The sequence below is a fragment of the Phalacrocorax aristotelis genome, chromosome 1 (genome assembly GCF_949628215.1).
Source record: "Phalacrocorax aristotelis chromosome 1, bGulAri2.1, whole genome shotgun sequence".
Lineage (NCBI taxonomy): Eukaryota > Metazoa > Chordata > Aves > Suliformes > Phalacrocoracidae > Phalacrocorax > Phalacrocorax aristotelis.
Window position 1 is genome coordinate 184,295,604 of NC_134276.1, and position 19,185 is coordinate 184,314,788.

Sequence of the window (19,185 nt, forward strand, 5' to 3'; positions counted from 1 at the left end):
TGAGCAATATTTGATGCTCATTTGAGTACTGTATCCTTAATATACGGGGGCACGCTTCCTTGTGAACGCTAAGTCTGGGTTTGCATTTCTTAAAGAAAAAGGTGCCAATAATCTTTTGCTCTATTTCAAGCAGACTAATACAAATAGTGCTGCACTATCACTGAAGAGACCTTTACCATGGACTACAGTTGAGAGTAACACACCCACACACCTCTCCTCCTGTTGTCATTACTGAAAGTTACATGTATGAAAGAACTGAACTGTAACTGCATCCTTGCTCCGGAGCAAAAGCACATATAGTGACTGCAGCTGCATGTAGAGACTTAGGAATTCCTATAGGCCACCTAAAATATAGACAACCACAAGAAAACAGAAAAACTATGGAACAATGGCACAAGTCACTGCCTTTTCATGGCACAAAACTATCGGTGTCCAAAATAGAAGTAGAGAATCTGTAAAATGCCAATTTTTCAAGTTAAAATATGTTGGTCAAAGCAATGTGCAGCTTCCGCACATACTGGGAGTAAGGGTAGTATTGCACAATAACTTATTAGCACTGCTGGGAATGGTGGATGTTGGAGTTTCTTGTTCATTTTGTAATGTTGACAATAGGCCTTGTGAGTATTTTTATTAGAGAAACCATCCATTGATGTAAATAAATGAATTTTTCAAAGACTGCAGAACTTTTTTCTTCTGTTTTAGGCCAGCAGAAGAAGGAATTTTTTGAAAATCAAGCAGGGTCAAACTGGTAGCCTTGACATGAGTATCACTAAAACTGCATTCCCTTTCAAGAGAGAAATTTGTGCGTCCATGTATCTGCAGATGAGCAAGACAGCAGACAGGGCATGCCCTTCATATAACAACCCTTCTGCATACCCTGTTTTGTATCTATTCATGGAGCTGCATAGACATCACCGGGTAGAGAATGGCTGGCGTTAACAGTGAGGTTATCTGCGGGATACTGAATGCCTCATTCTTTGGAGCGTGGGATTAGCCAGGATACACAGTGTAGCAGCTAAGTATAGTCACTATTAGAAGCTCACACCAGATGGTACTGCTCTGTATAAATACTTCCTAACATTGCAGCTGTAGGTTTTTCTGCTGTTACATATTTGTCTGGTGTATAATCGTAGCCCAAAATATACTGGTCTACACACCACTCCAGCTCCAGTGAGCTCATGTGAGAATCACACTCGCAGACCCGGCCAGCCAGCGTTTGCAACCTTCCCCCTAATGGGGGAGGCACTGCAGACCCAGATGCTTGCTCAGCACCTGTGACACGAGCATTGTCCCCGATTTTCTCCTTCCCTTGAGGTTAGGTATTCTTAATTCCCTGCAGCATCTCCTTTGCTCTGTCTCGATGGTTCTTGAGCTGTAAACTTATTGTGGTAGGAGGTTGTTTTAATTAAATGATTGTGGCAAGTCAATGAGGAGAGTTAAAGAAAAGGAAAAGGCACGTCTTCAAGGACAAAAAAAGAAAGCAATGAAAATATGTTACAAATTTTAGTGGTCATAGAGTTGTGTCATTAAATGGACATGTCAAGAATGACAGAGGTGATACAGAAAAAACCCAGAAGTACTCAAGTACTCTGGATTTGGAAAGAGACAAAACAAGCGACACTCATTAGAGGGCAAAGTCCTCTCTAGTCCAGAAATAATCAAAGATGATGTTAAACAACATCTATCTGAAAGAAGGGCAGCAGGCCTAGATAAGCCACAAAGCAGCTGGCTCTGGTGTTAATTTCCAGTAAACCCTGGCATGCTTGGCTAGTTCTCAATGGCTGACATAATAGTAATCAGAGCTAGTCAGCAGTTACTCACTGAGAGGTCTTGTTAGTGGTATAGGTGGAAAATTTCCATTTATTTTACTTTAAATTTCAATTGAAGTTTTACTGAAAATGTGTTATTGCAACTAAATTCTGGTGGAGCCCAGGCAGACCTGAGTGGAAACCTGCCTGGTTTTCCATTAACCTGCCTGGCAAGGTGCTGGGGGCTCCTGGGGGTTACAGCTCCTGGCCTCCATCTCCCCTGGCAGCTGAGTCCCCCTGGGCTGGGGACCTGCTATAGGGCCATCCTGCTGACACCCAGCCCGGGCAGCCCAGGTGCTTTGGCTGGAGGTCTAGCGTGAGCTCAGGGTTGCAGAGTTTTCTCCCATGGAGCTTGGCCTCTGTGCTGCAGCGGCAATCCCATCAACATTTCCACGGTATATTGTGCTGTCCAGTAGCATCGGGGCGGTGGGGGGGACGGGGGGACGGGGGGACACGGACGAGACGACAAACAAACAAACAACAACACACCAAACCAAACCACACACACCAAAAACAAAACCACCACCTGGAGAATGTTTTTAGTTAATTAAATCATCACTTACTGCAAACACTTAAAAGCTTGTGCTGAACCTGTGTGATAAAGACTGTTTTCATAAGACCATGGGAAATATGAAGCTGGAAGGGATCTCAAGTAACATCCCATTCCACACCTGGGTTAGATAACAGTCTTAAGTTAGTTTTTGCAGGCAACAACATTGGCTCCAGCTCTTCATTTCAGACATTTAGTAAACTACATGGAACAAAAAAATAGCTGTGCTAACCAGTCTCACAGCCACTAATGCCTGTGAAGAGCAGCTGTTTCCAGCTACACAGGAGGCACCGCTGACACCCCAGTACCCTCTGGACACTGAGGTGCTGGGGGGCCCCAAGGTCCCCTGCAGCTGGGACAGCCTGGTGGCATTCACAGTGCTACAGAGCTGCCGCCTTCGTCAGTGGGGCGTAATGCTGAAAGGAGTCACGTCATGCAGAGCCTAAGTACCCCTGCCCACCTAGCGAGCCTAGTGCTAAACCCAATGCATCATATAATGACAAATAGCTTTGGAAATCAATACACTGCCCTAATTTTGCTACATAAAATGAGATGGAGACCTTGCTCTGTTTCTGGCAATAAAACGGAGGGTGTTTATCTCCCAGCAAAAGCAAAACTAAGTATAAAAGGATGCTGTCTTGGCCATAGCTCTCCGGGACACTTTGAAGTGGACATTTGAAGTTCCACGTGCTCAAATGGAAAGCGTTCACAGCATTTATTCATCTTTACATGCAGCACATGCCTCTCCTGGCACGTTTGTCTTAAGGCTTAGGAGAGATACCCTGTCCTAAGTAACAGATTGTCTAATTTATTGCTAAGCTGTTTATTCCCAAAAGGAGGGTCTGTACCTCCTCACAGGGGGAAGCTTGTTGATGGCAAGAAGCGATGCTGCATGCCATCACCCTCAGCCTCCTTTTCCCTCTCTTACCAATGTGAAACTTCTGCTTCTTCCATCACAGAGAACCCGACTCATCCCACCCTTTTTTCCCAAGATCACTGGGTTTATCTTTTACACAAGCAGCTCAAGCAATTGACCCAGTTTCCAGATTTCCACGGTCAAACTAACCTAACAAATAGCTTCCAGACATGAGTTAATACAAATGCTTACATTAAGATTGACACTTCTCCTTTGAATCCCCACCTTCAACTTGGTCATCCTGAGCAAAATTAGAGGGCTTAGCTCAAAACATTTCTGAACTTTCCCAGGAAGAAGCAGCTGCTAAGGCAGACACCTTTTCACATACTCCACATTATTTACTAGTTCCTACAGGTTGCTTGATGTTTTCCCTTTGGCTTGCAACAACACCTCCCCACCGTTCAGAGGCACTTCAGCCTAATATATCAGTAGCAGACACAAATAGGTGCCCTACTTATGTCCTCAAAGCTCTGTTGCAGGGGTTAGAAGCCACCTGTTTCCCTCCTTCAGCTACAGAGTGATATAATGCACATATATCTGCAATGAAATCTTCCAACGGGGCCTGGGCTGTCTTAATACACCCCTTTGCTCTTAATAATGCTTTTGCACTCTACAGTTCTTTTTATAAACCTTCTGCAAAATGCAGTGCAGACCCTTTTTTAATCCAGCTTCAAAGAAAACAAACATCTGAATTACCCCTGCTTTTGAACCTGTGTGAGTAACTGGGCAGATACCAGCTCAGTAGAAAATTATATTCCCCATTATTTTCTCCAGGAAATCTTATGTCAAACCCTAGGATGTCACAGGGAACGTGGTTCCTTATATTGCTCATTAAAAGTCTGTGAGGCACTGAATCCTGATACTAACCTCACTCATAGAGAGCTGTGCAAACATCCGCACAACACTCAGCTAAAGCAACAGTACGCAATTAAAGCAACTATGCTCCAAGAAGCCATTGGGAAATCAAAGAAAAGATTAGTCATAAAGCAAGTTTCCGTGAAATTGTCTCCAATATGGAAGATCACTACTATGTGAAATACATCAAATTGCATTCAGTCTAGCAGCATTCATGGTGGGGTGAGTCAGGCAACGTAATCAGGGATAATTCATTTTCTGATATACACTCATACACACTGCCAGAACCATGAACAGACATTTTGGTTAAATGGGTGTGCTGGTTTTGGCTCGGATAGAGTTAATATTCTTCACAGTAGACAGTACAGGGCTATGTTTTTTGATTCATGCTGTTGATAATACAGGGATGTTTTAGTTACTGCTGAGCAGTGCTTACACTGAGTCAAGGCCTCTTCTGCTTCTCACACCACCCCACCAGAGAATAGGCTGGGGGTGCACAAGAAGCTGGGAGGGGACACGGCTGGGACAGCTGACCCAAACTGACCAAAGGGATATCCCACACCATATGACGTCATGCTCAGTGTATAAATCTGGGGGGAGAAGAAGGAAGGGGGGGACATTTGGAGTGATGGCATTTGTCTCCCCAAGTAACCATTACGTGTGATGGAGCCCTGCTTTCCTGGAGTGGCTGAGCACCTGCCTGCCCATGGGAAGGAGTGAGTGAATTCCTTGCTTTGCTTTGCTTCCGCGCGTAGCTTTTGCTTTACCTATTAAACTGTCTTTATCTCAACCCATGAGTTTTCTCACTTTTATTCTTCTGATTCTCTCCCCCATCCCACCGGCAGGGGGAGCGAGCAAGTGGTTGGGTGGCACTTATTTGCTGGCTGGGGTTAAACCACAACACTCATTTTCTTATATGCACTCATACACACTGCCAGAGCCATGAACAAATATTTTGGTTAAATGTGAATATCCTACCTGACTTCAGCTACAAAAGAAAGACAAGGACAAGCTCAATATTTCTGTAAAAAAAGAGCATATCACCAGCATCCTCTGGGTGGGACAAAATCTTTCCCTGCCACAGCCACTGTGCCACCAGCAGCAAAGGAATCATATCCTTAACTTCAGAAGCTGGGAGCGTGCAGTTAATACCAGGTCAGTCTGTGCTCCAGCTGCTTTGAAGCACAACAGCTACTGTGAGGGCCTGGTTACTTATTCAGTACAGGGGAAATTTTGCTAAAACACTGGAGTCGACTGAAGTGCCGAAGTCTTTACCCAGCATCTTCCAGATTCAATGCCAAATGAGAGAAAGGCCTCACAGTTGTGTGCCTGTGTGAAAAAGCGTTTTATATTACTTAGTACAGCCTGATGGAATATTTTTATTTGTTATCATGGTAAATACCAGGAAGCAAACTACTTGAATAAGAAAACTCTCCCACCGTCAGATTGGATTGTTTCTATGACAAAGGACTTTTTTTTTTCAGTTTCACCTTCAGTTTTTCTATTAACCTTATGCCCCACAACCAGTGAATAATATGAACTGAGCAGCGTATGGGTTCTAGCAATAAAATGTGAATCCTAGGAGAAAAGGGATGCTCAGGGTGTGCTGAGCATTGCCTTCTGGCACTGTGGAGCCAGACACAGCATTTTCTCTTCTTTAATCAGCAACAAGTGAAGCAGGCAACCTTTTTGCCCTGTTGGACACAACAAATGACCGGTTGCACAAGAAACCATTTGAAAGCAGTAGCAGGTCACCCCGAATGTCCACGGCCATCACAGAAGGCTGTCCCACATGCTCCAGCCTCAGTGGCAGCTGGCAGGAACAGCTTTCTCTGTCCGGGAGCTCCAACTAAAAATTGCTCATTGTAGTCCAGATTCCCCTCCCAAAAGCTAAAAAATGGCTTTCCTGGAAACCTACTTGGGGAAAAACCCAGCAAAATACAGTGAAATGGAGAGAACTTCAGAGTTTTTAAACATTATTACTCAGTGACTGAGGAGGAGAGGGGAGACAGGCGCTTTTAGTCTCTGCCATACAGTGTTCAGCAAGTGTGAGGAAGACCTGTGTTGTTTGTGCTCCCAGCTTCCATGTGTTGAGATTTCATCTAAGCACTGGAAACTACTTCATCATCTTCTTTGATTCTTATATTCTGGCTATCTTAATCCTTTGGTATTTGCTAGTGTCCACACTAGAGGTTTATGCTGGTTACTACAGCTATCTAAACATTGTATTTTAGCATCTCTTGTAAACATGACAAGGGATTAAAAAAAGACCACTAGTTATATCTGTCCTCTTAAGGAACAATGATGAAAAACTTTTTAATTTGTTCTGGTAAATTTACCAGTACATTCACATTGGTATATAGCCTTGTTGAAGGTGGTGAACAGAAGACAAGGGACAAAGATCTGCCAGAATGGCAGGTTCCACCATCTGACCCTCACTTTGGAGGAGACACATTAAAACGTCTCTCTTTCAGCTGGAGTGCAGAAGGTGGGGAACTAAGAAAATACTAACTTTTCTCCAGCATTTGCTTAAATATCACCTGTGTGCTCTGCTCTCCTCATTCCTGAACACAAAAATACTTCACTCATGACAATTCTTGTGCAGGGAGATGGCCTGGAGAGCACCGATGTGCAAATGAATTCACCAAAATTACTGCTGCCACTTTAGAGAGACATGCAATGTGTGATGGATAATACACAAACACATGTCGCTATAGCAACCCTCACATTAATATATGTTCGCACAAAGGTCCAAGCCTCAAGGGACTCGTTCAAGCCTTCATGAAAAGTTTTCAGCTCGCCAATGAGAGAGCAGGCACAATCCCATGAGGCGGAGACGGCCAATGCGCCATATGGTGCGTGAATTACTGGTCACTTGGGGCTGAAACAAGTGACGGGAAATAGTTTGTGAGAAATCCAGCATCTGACTAAAACCATCCAGAACTGACTAAATAACAAATGTATTGATAAAAATCAAAGTCTTCTTAGGAATATGTACAGAACTCAGTAAATATGTAGTTAAGTGCTTGCTCTGAAGAGTTAGATCACCTCTGATAAGGAATGCAGGCTTGATACACCCTGTAACTAGTACTGGCTGGCACGAAGTTACTCCAATAAAAGCAAGTAGAAAAAATCACATGCACCCAAATACAAGTGGCAACCAAATCACAAGAAGGAACACACTAAACATGTTCCTGAAAAAATTTCCTTTCTTCTGCTTTGAGGATCCCCATATGTTAGCTTTTAATAGAAGGAAATCATGCAAGCACTAATACAGATTAATTCTAAGCATGTGCTTTATTCCATCATGTCTGTCACTTCTGTATAAAATATCAGTTATAGCATAATCCTCTGGGTTTTTTTCTGGGGTGTCGCTGTTCCCTGATATTCACTGAAATCAGGAACACAACATATGATGTGTCAAGCACCTGACATACTGAACAAAAAGTGCAATATTTCTAACTTCTTAGTTAAAATCACCTCCTATTTACATCTATCCTGCATACAGAGAATTCAGTTGAATGTCAAATGATACATTTTAATTTAGTTTCCACCGATCTACTGATAATATTAATGTGTCCTTTGAAAGCATTCAGCTCAGTTACATCCAAAATTCAAATAGATTTTAACCTCAGTGAGGTAATAAAATCCCAATCAGAAACCAAAAATATAAGGCAGTAATAGTAGAAGTAGTAGTTGAAATGTTGTCCTGTCTTCAGAAAGTGTGTTTGACAGCTATCCCCTGTCACATCTGTCCATAGTTATATCCATATCAAAGGAAGACAGGGGCGCAATCTGACAGCAGAAAGCTCATGACCCCAGTCCTGAAATTTATGCAGCATAAGGAATTGTAGTCTATGTTTTCTTTTTCAGTGTCTTTCACAGCACTGATGAGCCTTAGCCTTGAACAATATCATTTTTAAGACAACCAGCCTATGTGGGTGGCTATTTTAAACATTGTTGGACAAAGCTACAAATCATAGAGGTCACAGGGTTGGAGGAAGCTGTAGCCATGTGCACCCTGTATTGTTGACACAAGGCAAGATGTCTTTGTTTATTAGGCACTGATTAGATCTTTTTCTGTGTTAAATGCCCTTTCCTAATTGGCACTGCTCACCAGCACACCTCCACGTGAACTGTTAGCCCCAGCAACAGCCTTTAGCCAAAGGAATCAGAAACAGCCAGATGCTTGCCCTGACTGGTGCCTGTGGACAATCCCACTGGCACTTCTGCCTGGAGAAAGTATCCATCCACATATTCCTGACAAGAGTTTTCAGCATTAGCAAAAAAAAATTATAAACTGCTAACAGTCAGACATTAAATCTTTCCACAGGAAGGGAGAGAAGTGACCCTAGCCACAGCAGGCACGGCTGCTCGCTGGCCATCGGGATCATCCGCCCCGGCGTTGCACCCAGCAGTGCCCAGACACCCTTTCCAGAGCTCGCCGGAGCAGCTTGAATCCAGCAGGCTAATTGTGCTCTGAAACTACAGACAAGCACTCACGTGTCCCTTCCAGTGGCTCTGCTGTGGGGACTGCGTTTCCAACAAAGGGCAGTAACAAGCTGCAGAGGGCAAGTGATATTTCAAGTGCTGAAGCCCTTTCTTCAGTGAATGCGTGCCTGTCCATCATCGTATGCAGGGACACTGAAGGCAGCTGCCGGATACTCTCTAACTTTCAGGTTATGAGTAAAGTCAGTGTTCTAACAAATCGACAGATACTTGTTCTCTGAGCTAAGCTGTCTATTGTAACCAACAAAACTGCTTCCGCTTGCATCTGATTCTCTGTATGAGGAAAGAAAATTTCTCTTTGAGTTTCCTGGCAAGGTCAAACAGCTCTGCACTCAGTAACACACAGTGTGCACGTGAGAAATGAGCGTTTTGGAATAACCTCGACATTGCTGTTTCCTGATTGCTCATACCTGTGTAAAGAGTATAACAAATTCTTGAGTTCCTGCAAAGCATGACATACTAGTCATCAAAACTACCACAAACAAAGTGAGGAGGAATTTCTGCCATACCCACTCCTGTCCTTTAAAGCATCTCCCTCAGACTGATTGAATCAGAGCCTGGTATGATGACAGATCATACACAGTCACTGCTGCTCTATGCCACCTTGCAGAGAGCAGTGGGTGCTGTCTGTCCAACCCTTTGACTCATGTTTTGAGGAAGACGCCATGAGCTGCTGCATCCAGGATAATTTCCCGTAGTTCCTGAGGCATCAGGCAGTCAGCACAGGTGGGGTGGCAGAAACAAAGTTGACTTTAAAATGACAAATTTCCCACAATAGAAGTTAGAAGGAAAAAAAGAGGTTTCCCCAACTATAATTGAGAAAATACCAGGCCAGTCCCTAAGCTAACATACCATTCAACTGGGAGGGAGCAGCTGCATCTATCTTTACTTTATAGGGAGAAGACAGCTTTTGCCTAATTGTTTTCAAGAAAAAAAAACACAGCCACCAACAGAAAAAAACACCCAAACCTTTAGGTGGGATTTATAGGTAGGAAAAAAACCATAGATGTGATGGTCCATAAGTTCAAAATTTCTATCATTATAGTTTTAATTATTGCTGCCGTGAGTAGTAAGAAAGGTAACAGAGCATGAAGCAATCACATTCAAGCACACTAAAATCCTGTCTTTGCCTTCACTGGGAAAATGGCAGCACCGAATTGGCTGAAAAAAAAAAAGCATCACAAATGGCACTGAATTGCTAAGGAACCAAGGCTAAGCTCATCACAGTAACCATAATACTGTGAGAAATTATTCAAAACCAAAGCAGGATCATCTCATTTGTCCCACAGGGGAGAGGATTCACTCAGGCACTGCTGAGACCTTCTATGAGCTGCATCCTAGGGTAAGTTTGGAGGGGACACTAAGAGCTGTGCAGATGGGGCAGCAGAAGAAGGGATCCCTGAGCAGTTCACCCCCTGAATGTTTACCCAGGGCACCAGGCCAGGCATGGCTCTGGTCCTGCTGAGCCAGCTGAAAGCAGATGTCCACACCCCCAGAGTGTAGCACCAGGAGATGGTAAACCTGAGCTGGCTCTGTACCTCTGCACCTGGCGTTCCCTGCTCCAGGAGCTCAGGACTGATGCCTCTCATCCTGCCTGAACTGGCTTCCAGCACCCACACGACAGCACATGTGAGCTGAGAAGCCCTCCCTGAATAAGTGTACCCAGCAGCATGATGCAGAAATTCAAGCTGGCTTTGCATGGAGCCACCTTGGGAAGCCGTAGTACCTGTATTACGCAGGTCTTCCAGCCCTACTTTCTCTTGGATAACAGAAGACTGACAGGATATAATAGCAGTAAGGAAACAGGCAAAAGCTTACGCTACAGACTGTCATCCAGGAAAGCACTTACAATAGCAAAAATAAAACTTTAGTTTGCACTTTCGGCTTCCATGGCAGGATGGTTTTTTGGTACACTTTCTTTGTCCTTCACATGCATATCAAATGACATAGGGCCTGATCCTGAAGCTTTTATGTGTTCACTTAGAGTGTCTGCTTCTGCAGGAAGGTCTGGTGTACATCTGCCTGCAGGACTAAGGCCTAAGTGACTGTTTCCATCTCCTTGTTTGTATAATATTTATCATCTTTTTGAACATTTGCCTTATTTTCCTGGCAAAACCTTTCAAAGCCAAAGGAAATGAAACAATACTTCCCTCTACTGGAAGAGCCAGGAATTCTGGAAATTAATGTGAAGTGTGGAATTTTTCTGAGCTACTTTTGCTAGATCGAGAAGACAGACCACAGCAGCAGGGGACCAAGAAGAAGACAGAGGGGAGTTAGAATTTTTTTGTTTGGTTCTTAGCCTTGGATTAAAGCATTGGAGAGCTCCTATATAACTCACTCTTTTCCCCCTAAGTTTTAGTTAATGTGCCATGCTTATTATTTTAATTATCAATGCACCTCTGAAAACCTTTATGCCACTCAGGCTATACGCTGAGATTTTTCAAGTCTCACTATGCATGGAATTTTCTGAATCTGTTGCATGATTATTAGGTAGATTTTTCTCAAGCTGCAATTACATGGCTTATTCCAAGACTCCAATGAGGGGTTTGGAAAAAAAAATCAACCATCACCAATGAACGTATTTGAAACTCCCATTGGGGGTGTGATTCAATGGCTAGCCAGGGGAAGGCTTCAGGGGACATGGAAAATTTCACTTGTGGCTTACAGATCTTGTTGAGAAGGCTGTTGCACAAGGCTGGAAAGGGTGATTCCCACCGGAGTCATGGGAGCCCTGAGATTTCCAGCTTTTTTTATAAATCAGGATCATGTAAAGCAAGGTCAAGCACCAGCTGTCCCGTTCCTGATTTCCAGGCATCATCTACTGGCAGCTGTCCATAAGCTTTTCTATAGATAGAGAGATTTCTAGTGGTTGTGGAGGCCACAGGGAAATTTGATAATAGGGGAAACTTATACCGACTAATTCCCAGATACCTCTGTTCCCAGTTTTGTCTCTCTCAGGTTGTCTCCCCGTCTCTCATGGGGTTCTACACAATAATTACTTTACCTTCCGTACCTTCTGGTCATGCATAACTTACTTCTGTAATCAAATTAGGCCCACAATAGTAAGTCTGATCAACAGGCTTAACGTCTACAAATATATCTTCATATGAAATACAAAGTGTCCTGAATTGCTCTTTAACTGACTAAGTATCATTATCTAACACCTCTTTAACAGATGAGGTAACAGATGAGGTATTCAGCTGCTAGTAAATGTTACCATTTCTGGGCTGAAACACAGAACTACACAACAGCAAAATTACAGGCAGGAAAACATCCACAAAACAGATTTTTCAATCGAAAATAAAAATAATTATACATAGGATATCCGTGGTCAGATCCTGAGGCCATCTTTGGTATGCAACCAGCTCATACTGAAGGAAGGCTTTTACCAATTCTGTAGTAGCTGCTGAAGAATGGCAGCTCTAATCCAGGGATCATATTTTGCCAGGGCTCTGGAATTAACACCTGCTGCTTTAGAACTAGTGCCATGGCATCCCTTGGGAGCTAAAAGAGGTCAGAATGCCCTCCCCTGCCTCCTAAGACCCACTTGAATCACCGGGTTAGTGAGCAGGCAAAAAAAAAAACCAAAAGATAATAACACAACTTGATTCACGGGTTTGACACGCTCGCCTGAGGACTCTTCCCCCCCCCTTCTTGTTTGGTTAGTCAGTTCCTCTGTTTCACAAGGGACCTCGGATATTGTGTTTCTTTCCTACATCCAGGAACATACTCACCCGAAGTCTGAAAAGGAAGGAAAATGTACTGTTGCTAAAAATGACCATATCATCACTTCAGGCAGGTCATGAGCTCTTTACGCCAGCAGATAAGCAGTCATGCTCGGCTACCTCCATTCAATGAAGTCAGGTTGCATGTATGAGTAACTGCTTATTCAGCCTCATATAGAATTCAAAATCTGGTCATTTCAAGTCAGAATAAGAAATGAGAAGACCATAGCAGATCACAAGGCCTAAGTCACATTGTAAGAAAGGACTTTGTGTTCTTAATTGTTCAGAGCAGGGGGACCACAAGATTTGGCATCTTACACTGAAGAGAAAAAATGGGCCTTTTTTTTGTAGGAAAACAGCACACCAACCTCCCAGAAACAACATAGCTGGAAAGAATAGAGCTGGAGAGATTTCCTTTTAGGGCAAATCTCTCAGCCATTCCCTGATTTATTATTAACATTCATACCACTGCTATGCTAAAAGACTCCAGCCAACTTAGGCTCCACTAGGCTAAGTGCCACACCAATTACTTTATCTGCACCTTGGGGCTCAAGTTCAGCCTGTAGCCCAAAGCCCTAGGTCACTGATACTTTGCCCAGCTGTGAGGTGACATGCTGGCCCTTTAAGCCAGGAAACTGGGGCAGAGGAGGAGGTGTTCCCAGGTGAGGGCTGTCCCTACAGATAGCATGGTCACTGCTAGCTCAACACCTTCCATTCTGAAACTGAGACTAAATCTGAGAAAAGTAAAAGCCTCAGTCTCTGCAGACTTCTGCGTCTGATTCTTCAGAGCTACCTGCCTTGCTGCTGAATACAGCTGTGCCTCATTCCTCATGTATAAATGGGCATTTGCAGGATGGTGGGAAATTTCAACCAGCTTTATGAGATACACCCGAGTGCAGCAGCAACTGCTTTTAAAAAGCCTGATCTGTGGCATTGGTCTTACACTGCCTTTGTTCTCTGTGGGTAATAAAGCTATAAGTTCAACCCTTGCAACACATGGGGCTTTTTTTTAATTTGGTGACCACTGCCCCATATTGAACTTCTTGAATCATGTTCCTCAGATGCTTGGACTGACACATCCCTGGTGTGACCTGAAAAAAGTTGTGCATTCCCTCCACAGTACCACCTATGACTAGCCTGCCTAGTTTGGCCATGTTTTACCCCCCAAAAGGCACAGCCTGAGGCAATGAACTCCTAGATCTCAGTTTTCTTGGACACTTGGTCCCTCTGACCACAAATACCTGGCAGAGTCCTGAGGGAAAGCATGATCCTACTGCCCCATGACTCCTATTGCCTCTGCTGCAGCCTGCAGTTGTGCTGCACCTTGGCAGCAGTCAGGCTCACGGAAAGCCATCTGACAGCACGCTGTTCCCCACTGCATTTGTATTTGGCTGGGCAGCTGGGGATTATTCTTTCAGGTTGGAGAGCAGTGGTAACTACGGCTTACAGCAGCTGGGAACCAAGCTAAAATAAATCTTTTCCTGTTTGTGTACTTGGAAGCAGACATGCAGGGTCCCAGGACTTCAAGGACAGGCTCCAGCACTGGGGTTTAGTTAGCAGTATGTGTCAGGGGTGCCGAGCTTCTGCCTTATGGGTGCTGTAGGGTAGCATGAAACAGTCACTGAAAGACTAATCCTAGGTGGCTTCATTTTGTAGTTCTGCCTCTGGATAACTACATATGCTAGTTTTGGTTGGGATAAAGTTAGTTTTCTCCATAGTAGCCAGTACAGGGCTATGTTTTTTGATTCACGCTGAAAACAGTGTTGATAATACAGGGATGTTTTAGTTACTGCTGAGCAGTGCTTACACTGAGTCAAGGCCTCTTCTGCTTCTCACACCACCCCACCAGAGAATAGGCTGCGGGTGCACAAGAAGCTGGGAGGGGACACGGCTGGGACAGCTGACCCAAACTGACCAAAGGGATATCCCACACCATATGATGTCATGCTCAGTGTATAAATCTGGGGGGAGAAGAAGGAAGGGGGGGACATTTGGAGTGATGGCATTTGTCTCCCCAAGTAACCATTACGTGTGATGGAGCCCTGCTTTCCTGGAGATGGCTGAGCACCTGCCTGCCCATGGGAAGGAGTGAATGAATGCCTTGCTTTGCTTTGCTTCCACGCGTAGCTTTTGCTTTACCTATTAAACTGTCTTTATCTCAACCCATGAGTTTTCTCACTTATTCTTCTGATTCTCTCCCCCATCCCACTGGTGGGGAGAGAGAGCAAGTGGTTGGGTGGCACTTATTTGCTGGCTGGGGTTAAACCACAACACTACAACTGATGACTTTGCTGTAAGAACAGGATCTTGTAAATATATACAAACAATACGTTTAAAAAAAGAGTTGAAGAAAGCAAAGATCAAATGAATAGCATGTAATATACCCATAACACCCGTGAAATCATAAACTGAGAGCTTTAAGACCTGTTGCCCTTTAGTGCCACCTATTTTTTCTGTTTCCTGGATCCCAGGCCATGAAAGGTTGGCCACTCCAGCGCAGGCTATTGCTAAACAGTCTTCAAACAGCATGTAATTGCCAAGAAAACTACTTTAGATTTTACATGTCCTTGTGAATTATTAGACTTCACTGCACAAAGGAGCCTAAGAAGAGCCTTTGAAGATAACACCTCATGGGTTAGCCATGGCCCTTGTTTGCCAGGTCTCGAACAACACTGTCTCAGGAGAAACCCCTTGCCAGAGAGTCTCTATTTCCTGATGCAGCAATATGGCACAACACTATGAAATCCACTTTCTTATTTCCTTGTCATGGGCACTAGATGCCACATGCTGCCAGGGGCCACAGGACATGCCCTGCCCATCCCCATCCAAGGTCTGAAACCCAGAACCCCAGAGATGTTCCCTGGGAGGAAACACAGGAGTCATGTAATTGAGAATAGCAGAGCTGTCCTCCTTCTAAGATTTTATTTCAAGGTGGTATTCCCTTCTGAACGCATGCCCTAGGCAACCATATCACATCAAACACCAAGATTTTGCAACAAGAAATCCAGAGGCATGTGCTACCCAAGCTAAGTATTCAGTGTAGCTCATTAAAATGGACACTTTTCATGTTACATTTTTTCTCTCTCAGCTGTCTTAAGCAGAACATTCAACCCAAAGAATCACATATTCTCCTCAGCCTTTTTCACAGGGGCTGTTTTCTAAACCTTCAGCAGTTTCTCTTTAGCCCACCTCTGGTCTCCATCTGATTTGTCTGCATTTTCTATTCCAGATCTGGTTCATATGCTCCAGAATCACATGTACAGCCTTTAAAACAGCAGAATAAGCTCTACACAGAGTGGAAGAATAGGTAAGCAGTCTATCTCAATGCTCAAGTTAGTTTACAGCATGCAGAAAGGAAGGGCAATGACTCCTCGTGCTTCCTACTCTGTCTCTGCATATAGCTGATTGCTATTTGGTTTGTGCTCCATTTTAACCCCCAGATCCTGTTTTTTGCTTAGCTGCTGAATAAAGGCTTGCACCTTATTGGTAATTCTGCATTTGATTTTGCCTTGTTAGACACAGAACTTTTTACTTGTCATGAAATAAATCAGATGAAGTTTAATAGTGACATTTGCCTAATTGATTTAATTTGGAATTCTCCTGCTCTCTATAGTAATTCCCATCCCTCTTAGATTGCTTAGGTCTTGTGTTTCTCCACTACCTCATGATAAAGTTCATCAGTCCCTGTTAAGACAACTAATTTACCAAAATATTTGCTGTTCTAGACCATGCTCTGAGCCCCTCACAGGCAAAATTCTGTCTGAACCAGAAGTCTGGAAAAAACCCAACATAACGAATATTTCAGCCTCTTCTTGTCCTTTACAGAATGGTTAAAGGAAAAAATTCAGGGGTTGGTTTGGCACACAGAAAGTATTTCATCCCAGTGCAAGGAAATGTTTTCAGACATCAAAAAGATACATCAAAAGATTTTAGATTTGGGGATTTTAAACCTGGATAATCCAGCCACATAAGTGTGGATGAACTAGCAACACAGGTATTCTGTTGGGTCTGTTACAGTTCACTAGTCTTCCCCATTAAGAAATTAATCTACATGTTTCTTCCTGTACTTCAAACATGTTTCTAGAATTTTTGTGTCATTTGTAAACTGTCACTCATTTTCTCCTTAAGCTTTCTTTCCCCTCTTATTCCATCCTAACTGATACATATTTAAAGTTAGGGGCCACTATCAACCCTCACCTCATGAGACAACAGACCTGAAGACTCATTGAACTCTTGGGGTTGGGGGGGAGGAAATCAAGCCCTGAGGTAAAGATTTCTAGTGCTGGAGTATCTACCACTACCATAAGCAAACAACTCCAATGCTTGCCTTATGGTAGATAAGGAAACGGTGCCTTCACATGTGTGTCCCACAATCCAACATCAGTATCAGGAGGAGAGCCTGGCTGCCTCGTGGCCCCAGCATCTACCTCTCTCTGAAAATCTAGTCCTTTCCACCTTGCTTCTTTGGCTGTACCTCTACATTTGAAACTGAACACAACCTACCAAACAGTATTGATTGGAACATTATGTTATCATATTACTTTCAACAGCACTCTACTCCAACCCAAAATAGCATTTGCCTTTGATCCTCTGTACCAGATGTTTTCACTGAGCTATCCACAATGACATCTGATTTCCTGAGTGACTACAAATCATTTCCAACTCAAATTACTCTTCCCACATGCATACGCAGTATTTAATATTCTATTGTATCATTGTGTTGGGTGGCTTAGTTTGGTTCCTCTGACTAGTGAGTCACACAGCATTTTTATTAATATAGATAAACCACTATCTGCATGATTTATGTCTTGTCTTCTTCACTCCTTGTTCCACCAGCTTAAAAGGAAGATATATTTTTTTAAAATACCAGTCAAGACACATCCATGGGTCACAAAGTCAGCTCCTCCTGTTTTCTAACCAGTTACATGATCAGGCCTGACCTTTATTCACTTGCTTACTGAATAGATAATTGTGGGGACTTTTGTCAAAACCCCTTTTCAGAGGAAGGCATATGCACTATCGCTACATCACCTTGTCTCCCTAGGAAGACAGGTGACACCACACTACTAGAATAATGTAGAAACTTCCCATTTCTTCCTGAGTATCAAATTGTTGTTCATCTCCTCCTCTACAGCACAAAAGAAAAAAAAAAAAGAGGTGGTTGGAAGAATAAAACAAGAAAATATTATTTAGGTTGTCTTACATAACTATTCAGAACACAAGCACATAAACTTTTAGATAGTCTGAAGCAAAAGATCACGTCAAATGAAAACCATGGTCCATCAGTACTGTTCATGGGAGGGTGCCTCAACTCAGTGAGAATTGACTACATACCCCTAGGACGAGGGGTAATGGTTTTAAACTGAAAAAGGGTAGATTTAGATTAGATATCAGGAAGAAATTCTTTACTATGAGGGTTGTGAGGCACTGGAATATGTTACCCAGAGAAGCTGTGGATGCCCCATCCCTGGAAGCGCTCAAGGCCAGGTTGGCTGGGGCTTTGAGCAACCTGGTCTAGTGGAAGGTGTCCCTGAACACGGCAGGGGGTTTGGAACCAGATGATCTTTAAAGTCCCTTCCAATACAAACCATTCTATGACTCTATGAATTTCTCACATAGCATCCATTGGAAAGCTTCTCACCAGCTTTTGTCTCATTCATTTCAAGGTGCTCTGGTCCAAAACCAAAAGGATCTGGGCACATAAAAGTAGGATCTAGACATTTCAGTCAAATAACACATTTTTTCACATCTCTGTTGAGTTTTCACCTATCCTGCCATACACAAAGTGAGTGGGAGTGAGAGCTGGCTACAGAACTGCTGCTCTGCAGGTTGGTCCCCTGCGAGACCACAGGGCAGCTTTGCTGGCACAGAGGCCAGGGTCAGATGGGGTGATAAAGAGCAGCTGATTGTGGAGAAATGTGAGGGTATAAAGACATGCTGGAAGTCACAGCCTGCAGTTCTACAAATCTAATCTTTTATCTATTCTCACTGCTCAGAGTGGACTGATAGGATAAAGATCTTCATGTTAGCCTGGGCTCCCATGGAAATGAAGATTGTGCAATTTCTCTTTCTCACTCTTTCTGTCAGCTCTTCCTGCTGTTTTCTGAATGGATTTTTGGCCCGTTTTGGTGCAATCTGACAGAACCTTGTAGCCTTCAAGAAATTAATGTTCTTAAGAGTTGCATGAAAATCAACATCTAGAGAGAGAAGAGATCCAAATCAGGACCTTCACCAAGGGAAAGGTTGCAAATCAAGCCTTCTTCCTCTGGACTCTTTGGCCATTTGGCCGTATCTCCAGCCAGACACAAAAAGTCTTGCCTCTTGCCCAGCCACCAGTTAGGGGAAAGGGCAGGGTGCTATAGATAGGTTCAAGGAATATGGTGGGAAAAAGCTAAGGTTGCCAAGAGCTACAAGGAACATTAATTCTGCAGACACAGAAGAGCAGCCCAGCTCAGTTAGCACAGAGGCAGCTGCTCCTGCTCCCCTGGGCTTCCACGTCCAGCAGGAACTAGGAGCATCTGAGGCAAAATACTTCCAATCAGACAAAACCTCCGGTTGACTCCTAAACCAACCTCACTGCATCCCCCCAGCGTGAGCCCTGCCTTTTCCACCTATTCCCTGAGCACAAGTAACACGGTGGACAGCACCTGAACCAGCTCCAGGCTGTTAGCCACAAGTGCAAAGGTGGGTTTTGTCACACTGTGTTTGAGGTATTGGGAAGTGGATGTTCCTGCCATGGGAGGAAGAGGAAGGGATGGTGTGGGGCAGAAATGCCAGACTGCCCAATTCTACAGCCCGCTGTGACAGGGTGGCAACGGGGTG